General features: G+C 42.9%; 1 protein-coding gene and 1 long non-coding RNA gene across 2 annotated transcripts in view; one reads left to right on the plus strand and one right to left on the minus strand.

The window, feature by feature from the left end:
• The window catches only part of LOC146198418 (solute carrier family 23 member 1), an 87,038-nt gene that overhangs the window by 50,999 nt on the left and 16,966 nt on the right, over positions 1–19,073 (minus strand). The window lies entirely within an intron of this gene.
• LOC146198419 (uncharacterized) lies at positions 1,350–7,027 on the plus strand. Its single transcript, XR_014704992.1, has 2 exons — positions 1,350–1,705; positions 5,739–7,027. It is a non-coding gene; the product is annotated as an uncharacterized LOC146198419 (long non-coding RNA).

Raw genomic sequence — 19,073 nt, forward strand, 5'->3', positions numbered from 1 at the left:
CATGGAAAAAAAAAAAAAAAAGAAGGGAAATGCAATCAAAGGTGCGATGTTTGCGTATGATAAAGAAGCTATCCCCAAAGCCTTTTGTGTTGCGCCCCTCATAACCCATATGGACTTCGGAACATTAAACCCTACATGTCATACATGTCCACGTAATGGCTCTCCTTTGGAAACAAAAAAAAAATGCAACGCGTGCTCTAGCTTGCCGCGAGAAGTAGAGAGCGCTGCTTCATCGAAACCCAAGAGATCGATTAAATCAAAGGAAGCAATGCAGCGATTTAACAAATCTGCGCTCAGTTAGCTGCCCCATTTTCATTAATGCTTGAAATTTTTCGCCTTTTCGTATCTGAGACGGTCAAGTTACATAGTTTCGAAATCCGGCGCCCTCGAACAATGGATGCCTTGGTTCTCTGAGTGTTGCTGTGCAACGTAAGGAAATTGGTAAATAATTGCATTTGTATAGCAGACTCTTGCTCTGCTCATCCCCTTTCCCTCCTTGTTTCATATCTTCTGCACTGTTAACTGTAAATTGTCATTGTTTTGACGCGTAAGGTCCAAATAAATGGGTAGTTCCAAGTAGTCACTCCTATCTCTGGTGGGAACCTCTAAATTTCTTCCTTATAGATACTTCCAGGCGCCCGTGTGCTGTTAAAGAACACGTTAAAGTGCACGTTAAAGAACCCCAGGTGGTCTAAATTTCCGGAGCCGTATGCTGTACGATGTCAGTGCACGTTAAAGAACCCCAGGTGGTCTAAACTTCCGGAGCCCTATACGGCGTCTCTCATAGCCTGAGTCGCTTTGAGACGTTAAACCCCACAAACCAAACCAAACCAAACCTCTTTGATCAGTTGTTTCGTTTCTACAGCGAAGCTCAATTAAATGTGCACGTGACATTTGCAAGATAGACAAACACACACACACCTCATATGCAGTTCATATCTCAAATGGCTAGCTGTATCGCGGCAGTTGGAGAGCCGCAAGCGACGCTTCACTTCACGGGCGACCGCGTGGCGTAATATGCAACGCTGTCACGTGTGAGTGCAAGACGCCGCCTCAGGAAGGAAAGCAAATAATTAACAAGAACGGAAACGAAGAAACAACCGGCCCGCAAAAGACGACGCAGACGTATACCACGGGGACGGAGCGAGGCAGACGGCGTAAAGTGCGCGCGTCTGCGCGGAAGCAATAATCGTTTAGACAGAAGACCAGACGTCGTAACCGCGTGGTTTCGGGAACCTCAAGGTCACGCCAACTCGCGGATCCCACGGCCGGGAAGATACATGGGCGCAATGCTCCCGGCGGGAGAGGAGAACGGTATGCATGCGACGACGCCTGCTCGGTGCGGCTGCCCCGGGGGCGTATATCCGATCCCAACAAACGGATGCGGCGCGAGGGGGAAAACGAAGATGGAGAGGGAGAAGAGGCCTTCGGCTGGCTGTTACGAGCTGCGGCCGGCACCCCCATTCCACGCTAGCGACTCAAGGCATGGGCCTCGGCGCTCGTGTTGTTGTGGCAGCGTGCAATGCGCGTTGTCGCGTGGATGTGTGTGCGCGCTCTTGTGCTATACTTGTGCCGCGAGTCTTCTCCAAAGACCGCATGAGGCTAGTCGTCTTGTCTTGCCCGGATGAACTAAATGCGATTTGTGCATTGATTCAATCGCTGGCGCTCGGCCGCTCCACGAAGCCCGATCGTGGCTCAGACGCAGGTTTGTTACATACCGCTTACATGCAAATCGGCCCCGAAATGCGATCTATTTTATGAGGGAACGCAAGCCTTGTATTTCCGCAAGATCCCTTGTGCTGACTGCTAGAGTTTGTTCTAGTAACGTTGCTGCTAGCCCTTTGGATGTGCGTGCGTGATGTGCCGCGAGACTACCCCAAAGACTGCATGAGGCTAGTGCTCTAGTGGCTAGTCTTGCCACGAATCAATTAAATGCGGTTTATTTGTGCACGTTTTCGATCGCTGGTGCACGGCCGCGTCATGAAACCCGTCGTGGCTCTCAGTGCAGGTTTGTGTTACATATCGTTAACATGCAAATCGGCTCCGAAATGCTGTCGCACGCTTTGTATTTCGGTGAGAACCCCACTAAACCGTCCGGTGAAGCAAAGGCCTGCTTAAAAAAAAGAAAAAAGAAAAGAAAAAAAACGACCGTTCGTAGCCGTGCTTCAACCCCGAAAGCTGATACATTACTTTTCTGAGTGCCTCTACTGCGTGCAAACACCTTCCGCCGTGCATGTAGTGAAAATGCTTTGTGTATTTTGCAAGTGGCTTTAAACAGCTCGTGCAGCTGTTGCTTAGGTATTGCAGCAATGTGGCACTGTTCAAAGCTATCTTGTTTGCTTCTTAGTTTCACAGGGTAGTAGATAAGAGTGAAAGGGTGCTCACAGTGTCATAAATGGCAATATAGCATCAACAAAACCTGCAGATGTCGCCCTTCAACAATTTTCCTTCTAGAGATTTACTTTCAGATTAAAACAAGCATTCATTGAATATCCATGCTCAGGTGGAAATTGCCACCACCAGCTGCTGCCTCTGAATACACTTTCTTTCCTTCAACATCAGGGTTAAAGGCCAGGGCAATCGCAAGTTTCGTTTCTTTTTCACTTATTTGGTCAGTAAAGAAAGTGTTGTTCCTCCTTCGGTGTGGGATATGGTGTTTAACTTCCATAAGTGATATAGAAAAACTGCCTATAAGAGACGTCATAGTGGACAGCTCTGCATTAATGCCATTGATTTGAGGTTCTTCGTGTGCACTGACATTGCAAGTGTGTCTTGCATTTCACCTTCATTGATATGTAACGACCACTATGGCTGGAACTGAACCCAGGTCATCGGCCTAACATGTCTTAATATGAGTACTATTTTCTTTTGCAAATGCAGTCCTTAGAAATGTAGTTTGTTGATTGCAGACAGCAGCAGAAACAAAGCCTAGCACAAACACAGACTAGAAATCACTTTTTTCACTGGTACACACTATGTTACTTTATCTGTGTCAATGTGATGTGGGCATTAATAAAATCAGTCTTGCATGTTACACACATTTGCAAAAATGTTTTTTTTTTTCTTGCGAACAAAGTGGTAAATGTTTAATAATAATTTATTGGTACAATATATTAATCCATTTATTTCTGCTACCAGCCCGAAGTGCAATGTCTGGTGAAGGTATGTGTCTAATACTGATCAGTTAAGCGAGGCAAAATGCATGAAACAAAGTCTATTACTGTTTTCACATAGAGGAGAAGTAATTCATTTGTAGTCAGTGTGCACGAAGCAAGAAAAGTATTAACTTTAGCATGTTTTAACCTTGACAGTGTATTCCCTTGCAGCATACTTGCGCTCTTGCTGCCCATGCAGTCATGAGGGAGCTGCACTGGTTGCTACTGTTATCATATGGGCAAGCTGTCCCGATGAACTAAAATGCTGGCAGGGGTATGTCGCTGTAGGTCGCTGTATGTGAGCAATCCTTCCATTTCAAGTTCCTCGGCATTAGGTCTCACCGCTCGGCCGACAAAACCTCGAGCGTGTTGATGAGCAGCCTCATTGCCTCGGTACCCTGAGTGGGCAGGTGTCCATACGAGTTCTATCTCTCTGTCGAGTCTGATATCCGCGAGGTTGTTTCTGGCAGTATTTGATATTCTGCTACGCGAGAAGTTACGTATGGCAGTTTTTGAATCAGTGACAATTATGTCCGCATCTGCTGTAGCGATGGCTAAAGCGATTGCGGCTTCTTCCTCCTGGTCCGAGTAGCGAACTTTGACCGAAGCAGCTGATATGCATTTACTTACTGTACTGCTTAATTACAAAGATAGCAACGGCACCGTCAACCATATAGTAATCCAAGGCGTCGGTATACACCACCCCATCGTGATTTCGGTATTTTCTGTTTAGGGCCCTAGCTCTAGCTTTCCTCCTGCCTTCATGGAAGGAGGGATGCATGTTTTTGGGCACAGGTTTGGAGATAATTTTGTCACCAGCTCATCTTGGTAGTGGTCCTAGTGGTTGGCTAGTGGTTCGGCATTAATTCTCATGCGGTTGAGAATTTGTCTGCCTGCTTTAGAGTTAGTTAGTCTTTGTAGCTGCAATCAGCTCCTCTACATTGTTGTGTATCCCAAGTGAGAGAAGTTCTTCGGTTGCAATGTTTCTGGGTAGACCTAGCCCAGCCTTGTAGGTTCTTCTAATGAGTGTCTAATTTCTCCTTGTCAGATTGAATGAGGCGGAGATAAGGGACAGAGTATGTGAATCGACTTAGTACAAAGGCATGGATAAGACGACAAATGTCAGCCTCTTTCTTGCCGTTACTCCGTGTATCAGTCTAGTGATTTATCGCACAGTCATTTCCAGCCTGTTGATAGTAACACTGCTCTTCCTATTGCTCTGGATGTAGAGCCCGAGCACTAATAGTATCGACTGTGGGTATGGGTAGTCCGTGCAGGCAGACTTTTATCTCTACTTTGTCTTGCGTTTTCCTTCTCACTGCTAGTAGTTCAGACTTATGTTGTGAGCATTTCAGCCCAATCTGGTTAGCGTATGACTGGACTACATTCACTGCTTCTTGAAGCGTTTCCTCTATGTGAGCGTCCGAACCTTTTGCTACCCACAAGGTGACATCGTCAGCATATAGGGAGTGTTGAAGATCTTGGATTTCTTCAAGTTTGGGAGGCAGACTTATCATTGCTAGGTTGAACAAGAAGGGAGAGAGGACTGATCCCTGCGGGGTTCCTCTGTCTCCAATTGCTATTTTGTCTGATGCAAGTCCTGCGATACTTAGCTCTGCCCGCAGTCCTTCCCGAGAGAAAGGAAGGAATGTAATTAAAGGTCTTGTTCCCTGCGTTTATGTTGGCGAGGGTTTGGAGAATGGCTTCATGAGAGACATTGTCGAAGGCTTTTTCCAGATCCAAGGCAAAAATCGCTTTGGTTCCGGTTTTGTTAGGGGGATCTATCACTTCTGCATGCAACTGAAGCATTACGTCCTGAGTAGAGAGTCGAGTTTTGAAGCCAATCATTGAGCTGGGCAGAAGGTCATTCTCTTCTGCGTAGTTCTAAAGCCTATTTAGAATAACATGTTCCATAAGTTTACCTAAGCACGACGTAAGAGAGATGGGCCTTAAGTTCTCTATGCTTAGTTTCTTTTTGTGTTTAGGAATAAAGACAACCTTCACGTGTTTCCACATCTGCGAAAGTTCACCTTTGTTCCAATATTCATTCATTAAGTCGTTAATTGCTGAGAGGTAGTATGTAAATGGCGAATTGCGGCCCAAATTTCCGCTTCCGTGATCTCTCTGTCGAAGTCTTCATTAGGAACCCCTTTGTACTCATAGGTAGCATTGGGGTTGCTACCGGTATTGAAATATCTGCTTCGGAGTTCGCTTAGCAGATCTGCATCTGTACTTGGGTATTCTTATACGATTTGATTCATAATAGCATAATAATAACATATTAGCAGCGAAATGGATGAACACAATCACTATAATATTTGGCTTTTGCTGTGCCTTGGTTGTATAGTCCTTCCCCCTAGCAATAGCAACACACTTTCACCACTAGTGCAGTCGTCGGCACGTCTACAATGCTGGAGAGGTGTGCTGCGGAGCGAACAAAGTGAAATTTTGTCTGGGCTGCTCTATTAGTGGTAAAGTGTAGCTGTCAGTGCAAGTAGTATGCCTATGCACCTTCAGTATAGCGCCATCATTGTTCCTAGAATTGGGCCCCTGCTCAAAAATTTCATTTTCTTTGTGCGACAGGTTGGTGTTCGAGCACTCCGGGCAGACTTGCTGACGTCTGTACATCAGTCTGTACATCAAAAGTTGCTGGTTTACCTCGTACCCCCCACAGTACCAACCTTGTGCCATTGAACTTCTAGCTGCTTCCTAGAATAAAAAAATCATCAACTGCTGTTCACTGATAGTTTAGTCAACAGATGCACCAGTCACAGTTAGCGTGCTGCCACCAGTGAAAACTGAATCAAAATGTGTGAAGTAGGACTGAGCTCATTTCTAAGCGTTATTTTAAATGTAAATTCTTTCAGTTCCATCATGTAATTAGTTACAGGACAAAAAGCAAAACGTTTTTAATGCACACTGTATTAGGAACAAAAGTGTTCCTGTGACACAAACAGCCAGTGGTTAATAAAGCCATTCGGAGCTGCCTAGCTGTGTCATCGTGCGGAAGAGCTAGACTTTTTTCTATGGCTACAGTAGAGAATATGATGGGCTTTCGAGTTTTTCCTCCTCAGCTAATTATATCTCTCATTTTTTTTGTTTACACCTTAGTGAATTTACGTCCTACGAGAACTGCAGATTGCAAACTTTTTATGGCTGCAACGTGCAACAACAATGGCTTTGCAAAATGAGTACATTTCTCACACCTTACAAAAGTTTAAACACCTAATCTTTTTGGCACAATGAAAAACATACTTCTAAGGTAATCATTCCATGAAATTTTTGTTAGAAATGCTGTAGAAAAGTTTTTACCAAGAATATTTTCATCAGTTGATGTTACTGATGTCTTTTGTTTGTACGAAGAAGCTGGAAACCATGATAAATGAGCAAAATGTCAATCACAGGCGGGCAAAAAGGATGTATTGAAAGCTAATATAAAAAGAAAGCTCTGCTGCCAGACATTCATTTTTTTTTACAGAAGAGAATAATATATATATGAGTTCCCGCACCCAGCCGTTATGGCACTTTGACAAACGCCTAAGTCTATGCAAGCATTAAATGACCGTGGTCGCCATTGCAGCCAAGAAATGCAAAACATTGTGGTTCCACTGAGTGACAGAAGCTAGACGCACTTCACTGGCGAAGTGAAGGGAACATTTATAATCAGCAGAGTGATGGCCAGAGAGTGCATAAACTAAAATAGAACATGAACACTCGTGAAAAAAAAGAAAAAATCATGTGCACTCTAATACTTCACCGAGATGTGGCCATATGGTGGGATGCACCGGTAACGGCAAGGTTTCACAGCAATGTAACACTCTAGCTCATTTGATAAGATTTTCAATGATAAATAAATCCTTTTGCTTCCTGTACTGCTGTCCTCAATTGCAAGGCAAGAGCTTGCCATTTCCATCATAATTTATGACACATTTTGGTCTGTTAGTCTCTTGAATGTGAATGTGAAGAAACCACCTACACATATTTCCGCCACTTTGTGATTCTGCCAAAAACAAATTCCGATAAATGAAGACTACAATCAGTTCGCCACTGCGTTTAAGATAGTTACTGTATAGTGAGAACTCGGTATTTTTCTGTATTTCTACCCAAGCATGCTTCGTGAATGTGCGGACAAACCCAATCATTATCCGAAAATTATCTGCATCAACTCAGCTGCGTTTTCAACTGTTAAGGACAGTATAAAAAAAAAATTCGGAGTGAGAAAAGCATAACAGAGAGATTGCTGGCAACGCTCCCAGGCTTTCCACATTAGGTGTACTGTAGATGCAAGATTTGTAGGGCTGAATGACCCTATAATTCGTCTCTTGTGCTTGGAAGTGCGAGTTGCTTTAAGGTCGCTCATAAGGCAAAGCCACTTGCCTATTTTGCAAGGAACCCATCACAGAAAGAGCACAATACAGGAGCCTCGAGGCACAACATACTCTGACACGTGACCAAGAGAAGATGGTTTGTACTTATCGTGTTAATACAGTTCTTTACAGCTTTTGCTTAACAAAACTTTTCAGAGTTGTATATAATTCCTCATTAAAAACTACCTAGCACTAGTTCTAAGGAAAGTTCACACTTTTACAGCCATCTTCTACAAAATATAACTTGCCAGTACAATAATCTCAAAGCAGTGCACAAAACAGCTTTTGATAACTGCATCTCCCGAAATTTCAGCGATTTCAGAGAAAGTTGCAAATTCCCTGCAGTATACCTTTAACAGTGGCTCTGGCTAGAACCCTTTGGTGCTCCTAGAGGAGGACTAAAGGGTTTTGGTACAGCTGCTACTCTCACCACTCAATCGCATTCCAAGTGGCACTTGTGGTATTAGACCTATTGCCGCATTGGTTGGGGGTGACCCTTGTGAGCACTCTCAATATTCGGCTATGCACAACCGAATTAGTATACTCGGACGAACAAGGTTTAACAGCCACTGCTGTAGCTTTGGATCTCTCTATTTACATATAGTTGCCGTCTCTCCTACTTCCACCGTAATCTTTCAGGTAAAAAAGATTAAAGTAATAATTTTTCATTGAATATCCTGTGAAACAACAATAATAAAAATTTCCATATGCTTTACTTGATTTCAATCACTTTTGGCTTTTTTCATATGCATGTCGTCACGAGCCATTCATTTTCCTACCCTTGTCTGTGCACGAAAGGAATGAAGTTGTTATAAAACTGCTGCATGGAAACCACAACAAAGAAGGAACAAATAGATGAAAGCAAAGCTGCATACATTTTTGTGATAATGAACGAACTAGTTCAGCTCGATTAAAGGAACAATGAAAAGGTATTTGCTGTGGCTAGAAAAGGTGCACTAACGATTAGTATTTCATCACTCATTTCCACGACACAAATTTTTAAGCTGGTTTTACTAACACAGATGGAGGTAAAAAATAATGCCCCTCCTTTCCCTTCAACTCGACACATGCCGATGAGAAAAGTAAAGAAAATGTCACAACCATTCCCCACTGTGGCCCATTTCGCCTGCATCATTTGGTCCCAGATGGCCAAGTTTATGTCAGTAGGGGGCAGCTAAGAGTAGGCCGTGAGATGATGTCCAAACAGACTGCGAAAAGCAATTTTGAGAAATTTGTAAATTAAAGGGGGTATGCAGAGACATTTAAAATTTGACTTGAATACCAACAAAAAAAATCCTATAAGTGTACTGCATTACAATGACAATAATTACCTTTATAGGTTCCTTTTAGCATATTTCCTCAAAAATAAAAAAAAAATCAAACCTTAAAAAAAAACGCAAGAAAAGAGAAAAAAACTGGAAGACATCAGCCTTAATGCGATAGTTTTAATGGCTTCCCCTGCAGATCCTCATTACTTTACAACTCGCTGAATCACCAATTCCTGAATTTGTGACACTATCATCCCACACCTACTCATTAGCTTATACTCGTGAGCTACCACATTACGTGAAACACCAACAGCCATAGCTAAAAAGACCTGCTTCAACCAAGAACGTGCCTGCATGGCATAGGAGTAATGTGCTTGACTCGTTATCTGTTTCATGCCTGTTTAGTACGGATGAATTACTCGAGCAGTTTTTAAATGGGCATAACAGGTTCAACTAGTCTAGGCTACACAGGTGTGGGCCTGCTGTGTTGCAGCTAGAGAAGAGATGCCATGTAACGTCAGTTGTCTGCTCTGTGTGAGGAGGGAGACATGGCTGCCAACCACTCCACTCTGCGCACGGCACTCAGTTGGGGCTCCCAGCTGGCTGCTCCGATCGATGAGGATACGATGCATCGGTGTTGTAGCTTTCGCTATCAATGGGAGATTCTTGTTACAGTATAGAAGGCTTCCGGTGAGTCCGATTCTCATTTCCCCCTCCATCTCAAAGAAGCTGCTTGAGTCAGGAGTTCCAAGTCGGCCATGTCTTGTGGCTTCGTGGCGACAGACAACCTGCTGACCAGTCAGTGCACGGCTTCTCACCTGCCAACTGCTACCTGCCAGAGGCATGCCCATGATTTTTCGCTCACATCAATATTGCTGCTGTTGCTGGATTTTCTGGAAAACGAAGTCTTTAAGCTATCATATCAAAACAATGCCGCAGAAGCTAAATGCTACTTGGGCTCGAGGCAAGGCTGGCATTATGCAAAAAGGCACAGGGGCCGAATACATTGCAGGCTGAAGACCTCAGGGGCGAAGGACGAGACAGCTGATAAGGATCTAGACTAGAACAGACCAGCCAACTGTGGTTTCAAGTGCCACTGCCAGCTGGCATCCTTTTTCATTTTTCCAGCGGCCATGCTTTGGCCGCAGTCTTTGCGCAGCCAGGGGAAGGCGCTACACCATGAAACTGTTTGATTTGGAACTGGCTCGCTTTGTCGCAATGTCATTTTGACATTGGCATAGGTGGGCAAACATTTTGGTAGGACAAAAAGGCAACAGCAGCCAATCGGCCATCGAGCAAGCTTTATTCTGCACTCACGAGAAGGTACCACTCAACTGAATTCGCGTGGGAAGCCTGTAAAACTTTTAAAATTTAAAATTTAATTTTAAAAACAAAATTTTTGCAGTGTTTTGCAGAAAATTTGCTGTCAGCGTTATGGAATGTGTCAGCATCATGAGCGAAAAATCACATGCCATTGCCAGAAAAAAATATGCATCTCAGTGCAAAAAACACAGGAAGAAGAAAGGAGACAGACGCAGGGCAAATGCTTCAAAGGATGCAGGACGAAGCGTTCATCCTGCGCCTGTCTCCTTCCTTCATCCTGTGTTTTTGTACCCGCAGTCATCATACCAATACCAACTAGCCCGTCTTTCCACTTTAACTTTGTCAGAAAGTAGTTGGCAGCTGTCATGGCCGGGCGCTTACTGGGTATCAGGTTGTCTTTATGGCAGAAGACTATACGGCATGGCCACTTTGGCAAGTGCTGCAAACTCAGACTTTGCTTTGAGATAAGAGGGTGAGATCGGAATCCAGCCCTCCAAGACCCTTGTATCTTGAGTAGGACACACTTCCTTTAGGCCCAGGTAGGACAAAGGTCTCTCCCATATTTCTCGAATTAACCAGGTCCTGCACTAGTTGAATCCACTTGACCCCTGCAAATGTCTTAGCTTCATCAGTCCACTTAAGGGCAACGCTTGGCATCCGTTGAAAAAAGAAATTGTTACCTTTGCAAGCGGAAAGGACTATTCCAGTTAATGCAAGAAGGAAATGACCCCGAACTAAACATTGTCTCCGTTATGTCAGGCCCGCTGTAATGTTAATACTGTGTGGAAGTGGTGCTGTTGAACACAAGTGTGATGTGAGTGGTGCCCTAGGAGACCTAGCATATCATTGAAAAATGGGGGTAAATGTGCGTCAGTGCTTGAGAAAGTAGGTTTTGACATGTGGCAAACGCAACGACAATTAGGAAAATTTGTGAAGCATTTAACACAGCCCAGAAAGGCATTTTCATAGGTCCTTTATGACTATCATTCAGCAGGAAAGAATTCATGTTCATTGCGGGCACAGGCAAGCAGAAGAATGAAGCAGATGGACATGCTCAGAGGTATCGTCACACCCCTCACAAAGCTTCAAGAATTGCTTGATTAAGCTAGTACAGTCACAGTCTATAAAGTTGTCCTACCTGCTTGAAGCTGATAAACATGCTGAGCTGATGAGTGCTTCAATGGTAATATTCTAATGCAAGAAGTTCACGGAGGTGGTCTTTCTGAGCACTCAAGTCAAATTTCAAAGCTTTGCAGATAATGTTTAAAAAGTGCTCCTGGCAACTGCTCGCAATCAAATAAGGTGACGCCTCTCGTGCGCTCACTCTTCAATGATGTTATTGGGGTCTGCTGGGTGCACAAAATAACTGGACACTCCCAGGTGATGCAGGCAGGCAGGCGGGACAGGGCATGGTGGCATGCGCTGAGTTGATGGGGACAAGAGTAATTTTTTGCACCGATACGATCAGTGCTAATGCAGGTAGCTTGAAAATGTTTGCATTGCAGAGGTACTGATTGCTTGCACGCGTTTTCTAGTTTTAATAAATGGCTTTTCGTGGGCCCTTTCAGTAACAATTCTACAGCAATTATGTGCGAGACGAGACACTTATTTAACAAACACAGTTCCACTGTAAAGATATGAATGTAGCCTATACCATGTTTTGTCATAACTCACTAGGCACGTCAAGGTGTTAAATCATTTGCATGAAATGTCAACCACGATATTGCACATGAAAGAACTGAACAATTGACTGCTACAAACTTGGCTTGACACTGCATTTAATCTTTGTTTCATCAAGATTTCTGATAACAGGAAACTTTTTATGAGGCAGTTTGAGTCTAGAATCAATGTGTACCTGTTAGCAAGGTATGACTAATTGTACGTTATAAAATGCTTTGGAAGCAATAACGGGCACACAATGCATGCTCATAACTGGGAGGTGAAAGAAGTTTGCTAGTGAGAACTTTATGCAAAACTGTGCAAAATATGAGCGCTCGTTACATTTGTGCAGTTGTGGAAGATGGTGGCTTATTTCTTCCTTGTCCCTACATTTCACGCAATTACCTTTGAATCAAGATTGCTGAATAATTGAGCTATAATTCAGTTTGCAGCATGAAGTTCATACTTACCTAGAGAGCATGTACTATGGTTGCATTATCTAGCTCTCTTATTTTGCGCATTTTGAAATGCAGCTTTTGAAAGTTTTCACAAAGCCATGGCAGCACTCGCTCATCGTCAGAGTATCACCAACGAAACAGCCGCAGGCATATGAAAAAAGCTGCAGTACGCTAGTCGTTTTAGGACAGCAGGCCCCGTCTCAAATATTAGGTTGTTTACAGCCTTGCCAGAGACGTGTGCTTCGGAATAAGCCCTGAGCTGCGTTCTAGCTACAACATCCGTATGGAGTCCTAAACGAAGGGTCATCTTTTAGTTATCGCTGCATGAAACACACCGCGCCTACGCTGCTCGTCGTCCTCGGGTCTCCGTCCGCTGGTCCGAACCATGATCCACTGCCGAAGTTTACAACGTTCCTGATGATGAAAGCTCTACGGCTCCACTCTGATGATGTCCGAATTCAAAACCACCGTGTACAAGTTTCTTCCCGTGCTGCGCATGGTATAGTGCCTAGAATATATAGCATGGTGCTGCGCCACAATGCGCCATGCTGCTAATGTCGCTGTGGTTGCGTTGTGTTGCTACGCTGCTACCTATTGACTGCCCGACTACTGCTACTGTTCACATACAATCATGTGCCTTTAGACACATTACAAATTATTTTGTTTACTCGTCATAACACAAAATACAATATAATTCACTACTTTGCGTGCATGTTTTGGAACAGTTAAATGTGGCTATATTTGACACAGTTTGTTTTTTAGTGTCATTGATGTTATTTTGCAAGATGGCTGCGCCCAGTATAGCGAGCTCGCTATCTCCTCAGAATATCTCAGAGGTGTGTTTTGCTCCTCCCGGTTTGCAAAGCATTTCTTTTGAAATTAACCTTAAACGAGTGTGGAAACAGTTGCGCTGCAAGTTCACATTTTTTCCCAGCAATAGTGCTGAAGCGATGTTGGTTTTCTGATGACCACTTCAGGCACCGTCTGCTTCCACATTAAGCCGGATTTTAAACTATTGGCTTTCGTGAATTGTCTTGTGCTTACGGAAGTGCACTACAGATATTTATGTTCTGAATGTATGCGGTTTTCACGGACGCGGTCCGCTGTTACCATAGGGTGTCTACGGCTGTTGCCGCATGTGTTGCCCGCAAGTACTTGGCTCTGGCTAGTAGCATAATGTTGATCCGAGTTTTAAAGCGTCTGCCTGTCTGGTTTGACTGCACTGGCGCTAGATCCATATAGTTCTTTGGTGGTGCCACGAAATGTGCGTCATTAATTGAAGTTTCTGCTGTTATACTTGTACTACTGCTTCGAGATTTGAGCGCTCATGCTTCAAACTGTTCGATTGAGGCTTGTGCTGTTGGGCAAGTTGGTTCGACTTCAAGGCCAAAATGGACAACACACACGATTCAATTTCGTCGTTGCCTTGGCGCTGGTTGCCTAAATCATTATTTTTTATCCTTTACTCTGTAAGCGGTCACACATCGATGATAAGTATTTTTGTGGGGGTTTGGTATGTCGTTGCTATATTTATTTGTAGCTGTGGGGCCGACCAGTTGTAACTTACTGCCTCCCCCATTAGATATCCACTGCAAGGCAGTACAAACTACAATCGAAACATGCAAATTCTAGCTTTGTAAAACATATGTACACTTGGTTAGCAAGCCTGGCTTTTTGCTTGATGGTAATAGAGTGTTTGTTTGTAAATAGATGAAGAGCCGCAAAGTGGTTCGCTCTCCCTAAGCCAGGGAAGCCACATTTTGGTCAGTGTTTTTTTTTTCTTTAGAAATAGCAATACAGCATACCCTACATACATACACCAGAGCAGATGCATGCCACTTTTTTTTTTAACCAAATTATAACAGCTCGTGTGTGCTGTTCAGATGTCATTGCCGTGCAGTAAACAAATTGAAGGAAATTGCCTGTCTTTGTTGAAATTCTGTGTTCTTGTCTTTTTCGCCGGTACATTAGAAAATCAATAGTGCTTCAATCAGTTTGACTTCTGCTGTGTAATTTAAGACGTCATAAAGTCCTTGTTAAATTTAATACTGGAGTGCTCTGCCAGTAGTCATCTTAAATATTGTGGTTATCCAATCCTTTCATGCCACAACAAAAAGGAAACATACTAAATGTATATGCAGCATGAATGAAGACGAGAGTTTGGTTGCTAAGAAAGGGGGCAGCTGGACAACTGCCATAATGTGGGTACAGACCTCTTCAGACGAGTTGCAGGTAGGATATGGCCTACAAAGCACAGATCAAGGAAGGATGCTGACAATTGTTTGTTGCTGCTAGGTTAAATGTACCTTTTTGGCCCAGAAACCATAGTCCCCAGGGTTCATAACATTTTCACAACCATTTCAAGCTTATTGGTTCCATCAAAACCTATGGTACCTACCAGGCTGTTTGATAACACACATCCACAAGCTTTTGTCTGTAGAGGGTGCTAGGAAGCTGCTAACAGATATGGCCTACAAAGCACAGTTAAAGGAAGGATACTGACAAATGTTCATTGCTGCTAGGTTAAATGTACCTTTTTGGTCCAGAAACTGTAGTCACCCGAGTTCAAAGTGCATGAATGCATATTCATGTGACAGCCCCACGATGCCTTCCTTGTTCACTTCTGTAAGGGATGCCATAGAGAGTAGCGGCACAGTTGATTTTAGAACTCCTCAGGTGTGTCAATTAGTAATTTTATGAAGCTGCTATAATTTCATCTCAGTGTGACGTTTGTATCTTTTGATAACCGCTTTTACCGACAAAGACGAAGGATTTGCATGAGATCCTGCGTAGCCCCTGTGCTAACATTTTTTTAGCCTTTAATGACCGCACCCTAGAACTCAGTTTGACTGAGAAGGAAGTACTAAACGTTTTCAGGTATGTTGATGATTTTCTAATAGTTATTAAAGAACAGAAAGATTCAACCTACACAGATGCTGTAAGCCCAGTTTTAGCCAACTTTCAAGAAGAGGGGCAGGGATTATGTTTTACCCGTGAACTCCCTTTGCGAGGATGTTTTCAGTTTTTAAATTTAAGTATTACCTTGGGCGAACATCATGTGTGTTGGCAATACTCGCCTCGAGCACGGAAGGAGCTGCTGCCTTATTCCTCGGCTCATTCAAAGACTGTGAAACGCGCTATTGCTAACCTCTGCCTTGGGTCTGCTCTTGTGAAGTCGTGTGAACGTACTATGCAGGCGAGCTTTGAAAAGCAAGTTTGAGTTTGAGTTTATTTTGATTTAGACAAAACTGTCTGGGTGAAGAGGGCTAAAGGTGACACGCGTGGTCACCTGACTGGGCCCTAGACACCCTACATTCATGCAGACAGAGTTTGGAATACAGCAAGAACACAGCAAGTTTGGAGCATAGCAAGAACACAGCAAACGATTTCATGTTGCAATATATACATAGGAAAAAAACACCTTTGTTACAAAACAAACAATACCCACAGATAGGTTTGCTTGACAAAAAAAAAAAAAAACCTTTGTTCCAAAAAAATAATACAAACAGAGACGTTAATTTGACAGAGCGAAAGGAAAGACATTCCATAAGAACTGGATCTTCCAAACAGTGTATAATATGCGAACATTGCATTGCTTACACACACCAGCTGGTTTAAACTTATTCACGTGGCATTCACTGAAGAAAATGACTAAAGAAGAATATCTTTGCCTGTTTCCGGAAGGCAGGCAGAGAGGAACAGGTTTTCATGATATCAATCAGGTCAGGATAGAGGTTCAGGAGGTTAGGAATTTGCCAACTGAATAATTGTCTACCATAATTCGTCCGGCAGTTGTTCTTGATAAAAATGGTTTTCCTAAATTCGTAATGTGGCTCATGTTTTGTATATTTGAATATGAATAGTGCTGGATTGCTTTTAAAATCTGAAAAGGCAACCTCTGACAATCGCAGCTTAAATAATGATTCAATGTCCAGAATTCGATTTGGCCTAAAATGTAATGATGTCGAGTCACGTCGTGATAGATTTTCAATAAAGCGGACACCTTTCTTCTGTAATAAATAGAGGCTTTCCATATTTGTCCTCGAAGTGCTGCCCCATACAAGCAGGCAGTAATGTAGCCGCGAGTGAACAGTGCTGAAATAGAGCTGATGCCGGAGATAACGAGGCAACAGTAAACGGAACCGATTGAGCATACCAATGCATTGTGCAACACTGCGTTTAATGAAGCGAACATGACAAGACCAACTCAGGTTTTCCTGAAACTGAACGCCTAAAAATTTGATTTCTGAAACCCGTTCTAGTGGTCGCGACTGAAATATCACTTCATTACTAATATGAACAGCCTTGTTAACTGAAGTAAACACAATGTACTTTGTTTTGTCAACATTTAATGCTAGCTCATTTGCAATAAGCCAATCAGATAAATTCTCAAGCCATAAATTTACATGTGGAATTAAGGAGTCTAAGTTTTCTGCTGAAAAAAATACACTTGTATCGTCGGCGTAAAGGATGATAGGAGGAGTTTCTGGTAGAGATACAATGTCGTTAATGTACAGAAGAAACAAGGTAGGTCCTAAAATTGACCCTTGGGGAACCCCAAATTTAATCAACTCAGACTCGGAGGTGAAACCATTGACAACAACATACTGAGAGCGGCATGAAAGGTAATTCTGCAATAGTTTAAGTGGAACCCCTCGTATTCCATAAAATGGCAGTTTGTTAAGAAGTATATCATGTTTAATTGAATCGAATGCTTTACTAAAATCTAGAAAAACACCTAATGTGTACAGATGATTTTCTATGTTTTTGATAAGCTTTTCCTTGATACTAAGCAAAGCAGATTCAGTCGATTTATTTTTTTGAAATCCGTATTGGCTAGAAGAGATTAACTCATGTTTATTAAGGTAGTTAGTGATTCTAATATTAATCACTTTCTCTACTAATTTAGAAAACAACGGGAGAACTGATATAGGTCGGTAATTACTGATGATATTTGCAGCACCGCCTTTAAACAAAACAGCCACTCTTGCTATCTTCATTTTGTCGGGGAAAACACCTGTTGTCAAGATTAGATTTGTCAGATGACAGAGTAGATTAACTATTAAGTCAGCAATTGCTTTAATTGGTGCTACCTTAATGCCATCAAAACCACAGGAACAGCTGTTTTTGAGGCCAAGTATTATGTCATTAACCTCTGAAGGAGTTGTGGGATATAGGAAAAGGCTATGTTGTACATTAGATTCTACGTATTGTCCAGTATTTCTGGACGTTGTTGCACGAAAGGCTCCAAGTGCCAAAAAGCGCCTGTTAAACTCATTAGCAAGATCTTTACCACTAAGATCAGTTCCTCCAATTGTCATTTGAGTTGGTACGTTCTTCTCCGGTTTCTGTAGAAGATCTTTTACTGTACGCCAGGTTTTTTGAGGGTCAAAATAAACATCCGAGAACTTCTGAGCGTAATAGTTAATTCTAGACTTTTTTATATCAGCACCTAACTTATTTCTAATTTTTCTATACTCTTTCAGGACTGACAAATCTTTCGATTTTATAAACTGGCTGAAAAGTCTATTTCGTGCATTGATTCGTCTAAGCAGGTCTCGCGTAATCCAAGGCTTCCTTCCTTTTCTGCATTTGGCTGTTGCTACAACTGGGAAAGCACATTCATATAACTTTATTATTTTATCCAAGAATCTGTCGTACAAAATATTAGGATCCTCCTCGCATAGTAATTCGCTCCAGTCTATAGAGGAAACGAGTTGACAAAAATGGTCAATTTTGATCTTGCTTATAATCCGGAAATTCTGTGGTTGATCGGTACGTTCGACGATCTGTTTATATGACCTTTGAATGAAGCAGAAAGTTGATAGGTGATCACTGACGTCACTCAGGAGTACTCCTGCTATTGTACCGTGAATATCGCTGTTTGTTATACAAAGATCAATAAGTGTTTCGCTGGAGTGTGTGATGCGGGTAGGTTTTGTGATTATGTTATAAAACCCATTGGCCGATACTATATCAACGAATTCATTCACAGAATGTGACTGTTCTAGCATAGCAAAGTGGATTGATTTGCTATGGCGGGGTTCCCAAGCTCGGTAATCACTGGTGATGCTGAAGCCTTCCTAAGGAAAACCAAACGTGTAATGTTCAAAAAGTCGTGCGAGACAAGAAAGTCAAGCGTGAAACCAGAAGTGGTACCCTATGTTCACAGGGTTCCGCACAATGTGCGCACAATGTGAAAAAGGTTCCACGAAAGCTTGCACAATTATGCGCGCGCATTGCGAGCAATGAAAAGGAGGGCACTTGCAGCAAAAAACATGGCAAGCAGTACGTGAAGTGCTGCATAGGAGTAGTATACGAGATACCACTGGCCTGCGCAAAAGCCTATGTGGGCCAATCGAGGCGCCGTGTGAATGACCGTGCAGCTGAGCATGCACTATCACAAAAAGAACCAGGAGGTGCACATCTTTCACAGCATTGTGCAAATTGCTTCGTGTGCAACTGAGCGGCAAAACATGCACCGGGGGAAAAAATATGCGTGCACTGAAAGATATGTGAACCACGGCTTCATGAGATAAAGATTCTGGGCAGAAGTAGAGATTTGAAGGCACGCGAGGTCTTGGAGGTGTTTCACATAAGAAAGAGAGGGAAAGCGTGTGAGTGGTACATCGGTTCACCTTTTCAAGACCGAGATGACATATCTTGAACGGTTTGTTTAATGCGTCGTGTTGTTGTTCATGCGCATGCCTTAAAATTTCTATATATTTGCTGCCTTGGCAGTGAATAAAGGCCAGATGAATTTAGCGCTCGTCCTGTGTCATTCTCTCTTGTGTCACTTCTTAGCACTATTATTTTCAGTCTCGAACAGTATGCACTATTTAG

Source organism: Amblyomma maculatum, chromosome 2 (assembly GCF_055883805.1).
Source record: "Amblyomma maculatum isolate TAMU_Amacu chromosome 2, ASM5588380v1, whole genome shotgun sequence".
Taxonomy (NCBI): domain Eukaryota; kingdom Metazoa; phylum Arthropoda; class Arachnida; order Ixodida; family Ixodidae; genus Amblyomma; species Amblyomma maculatum.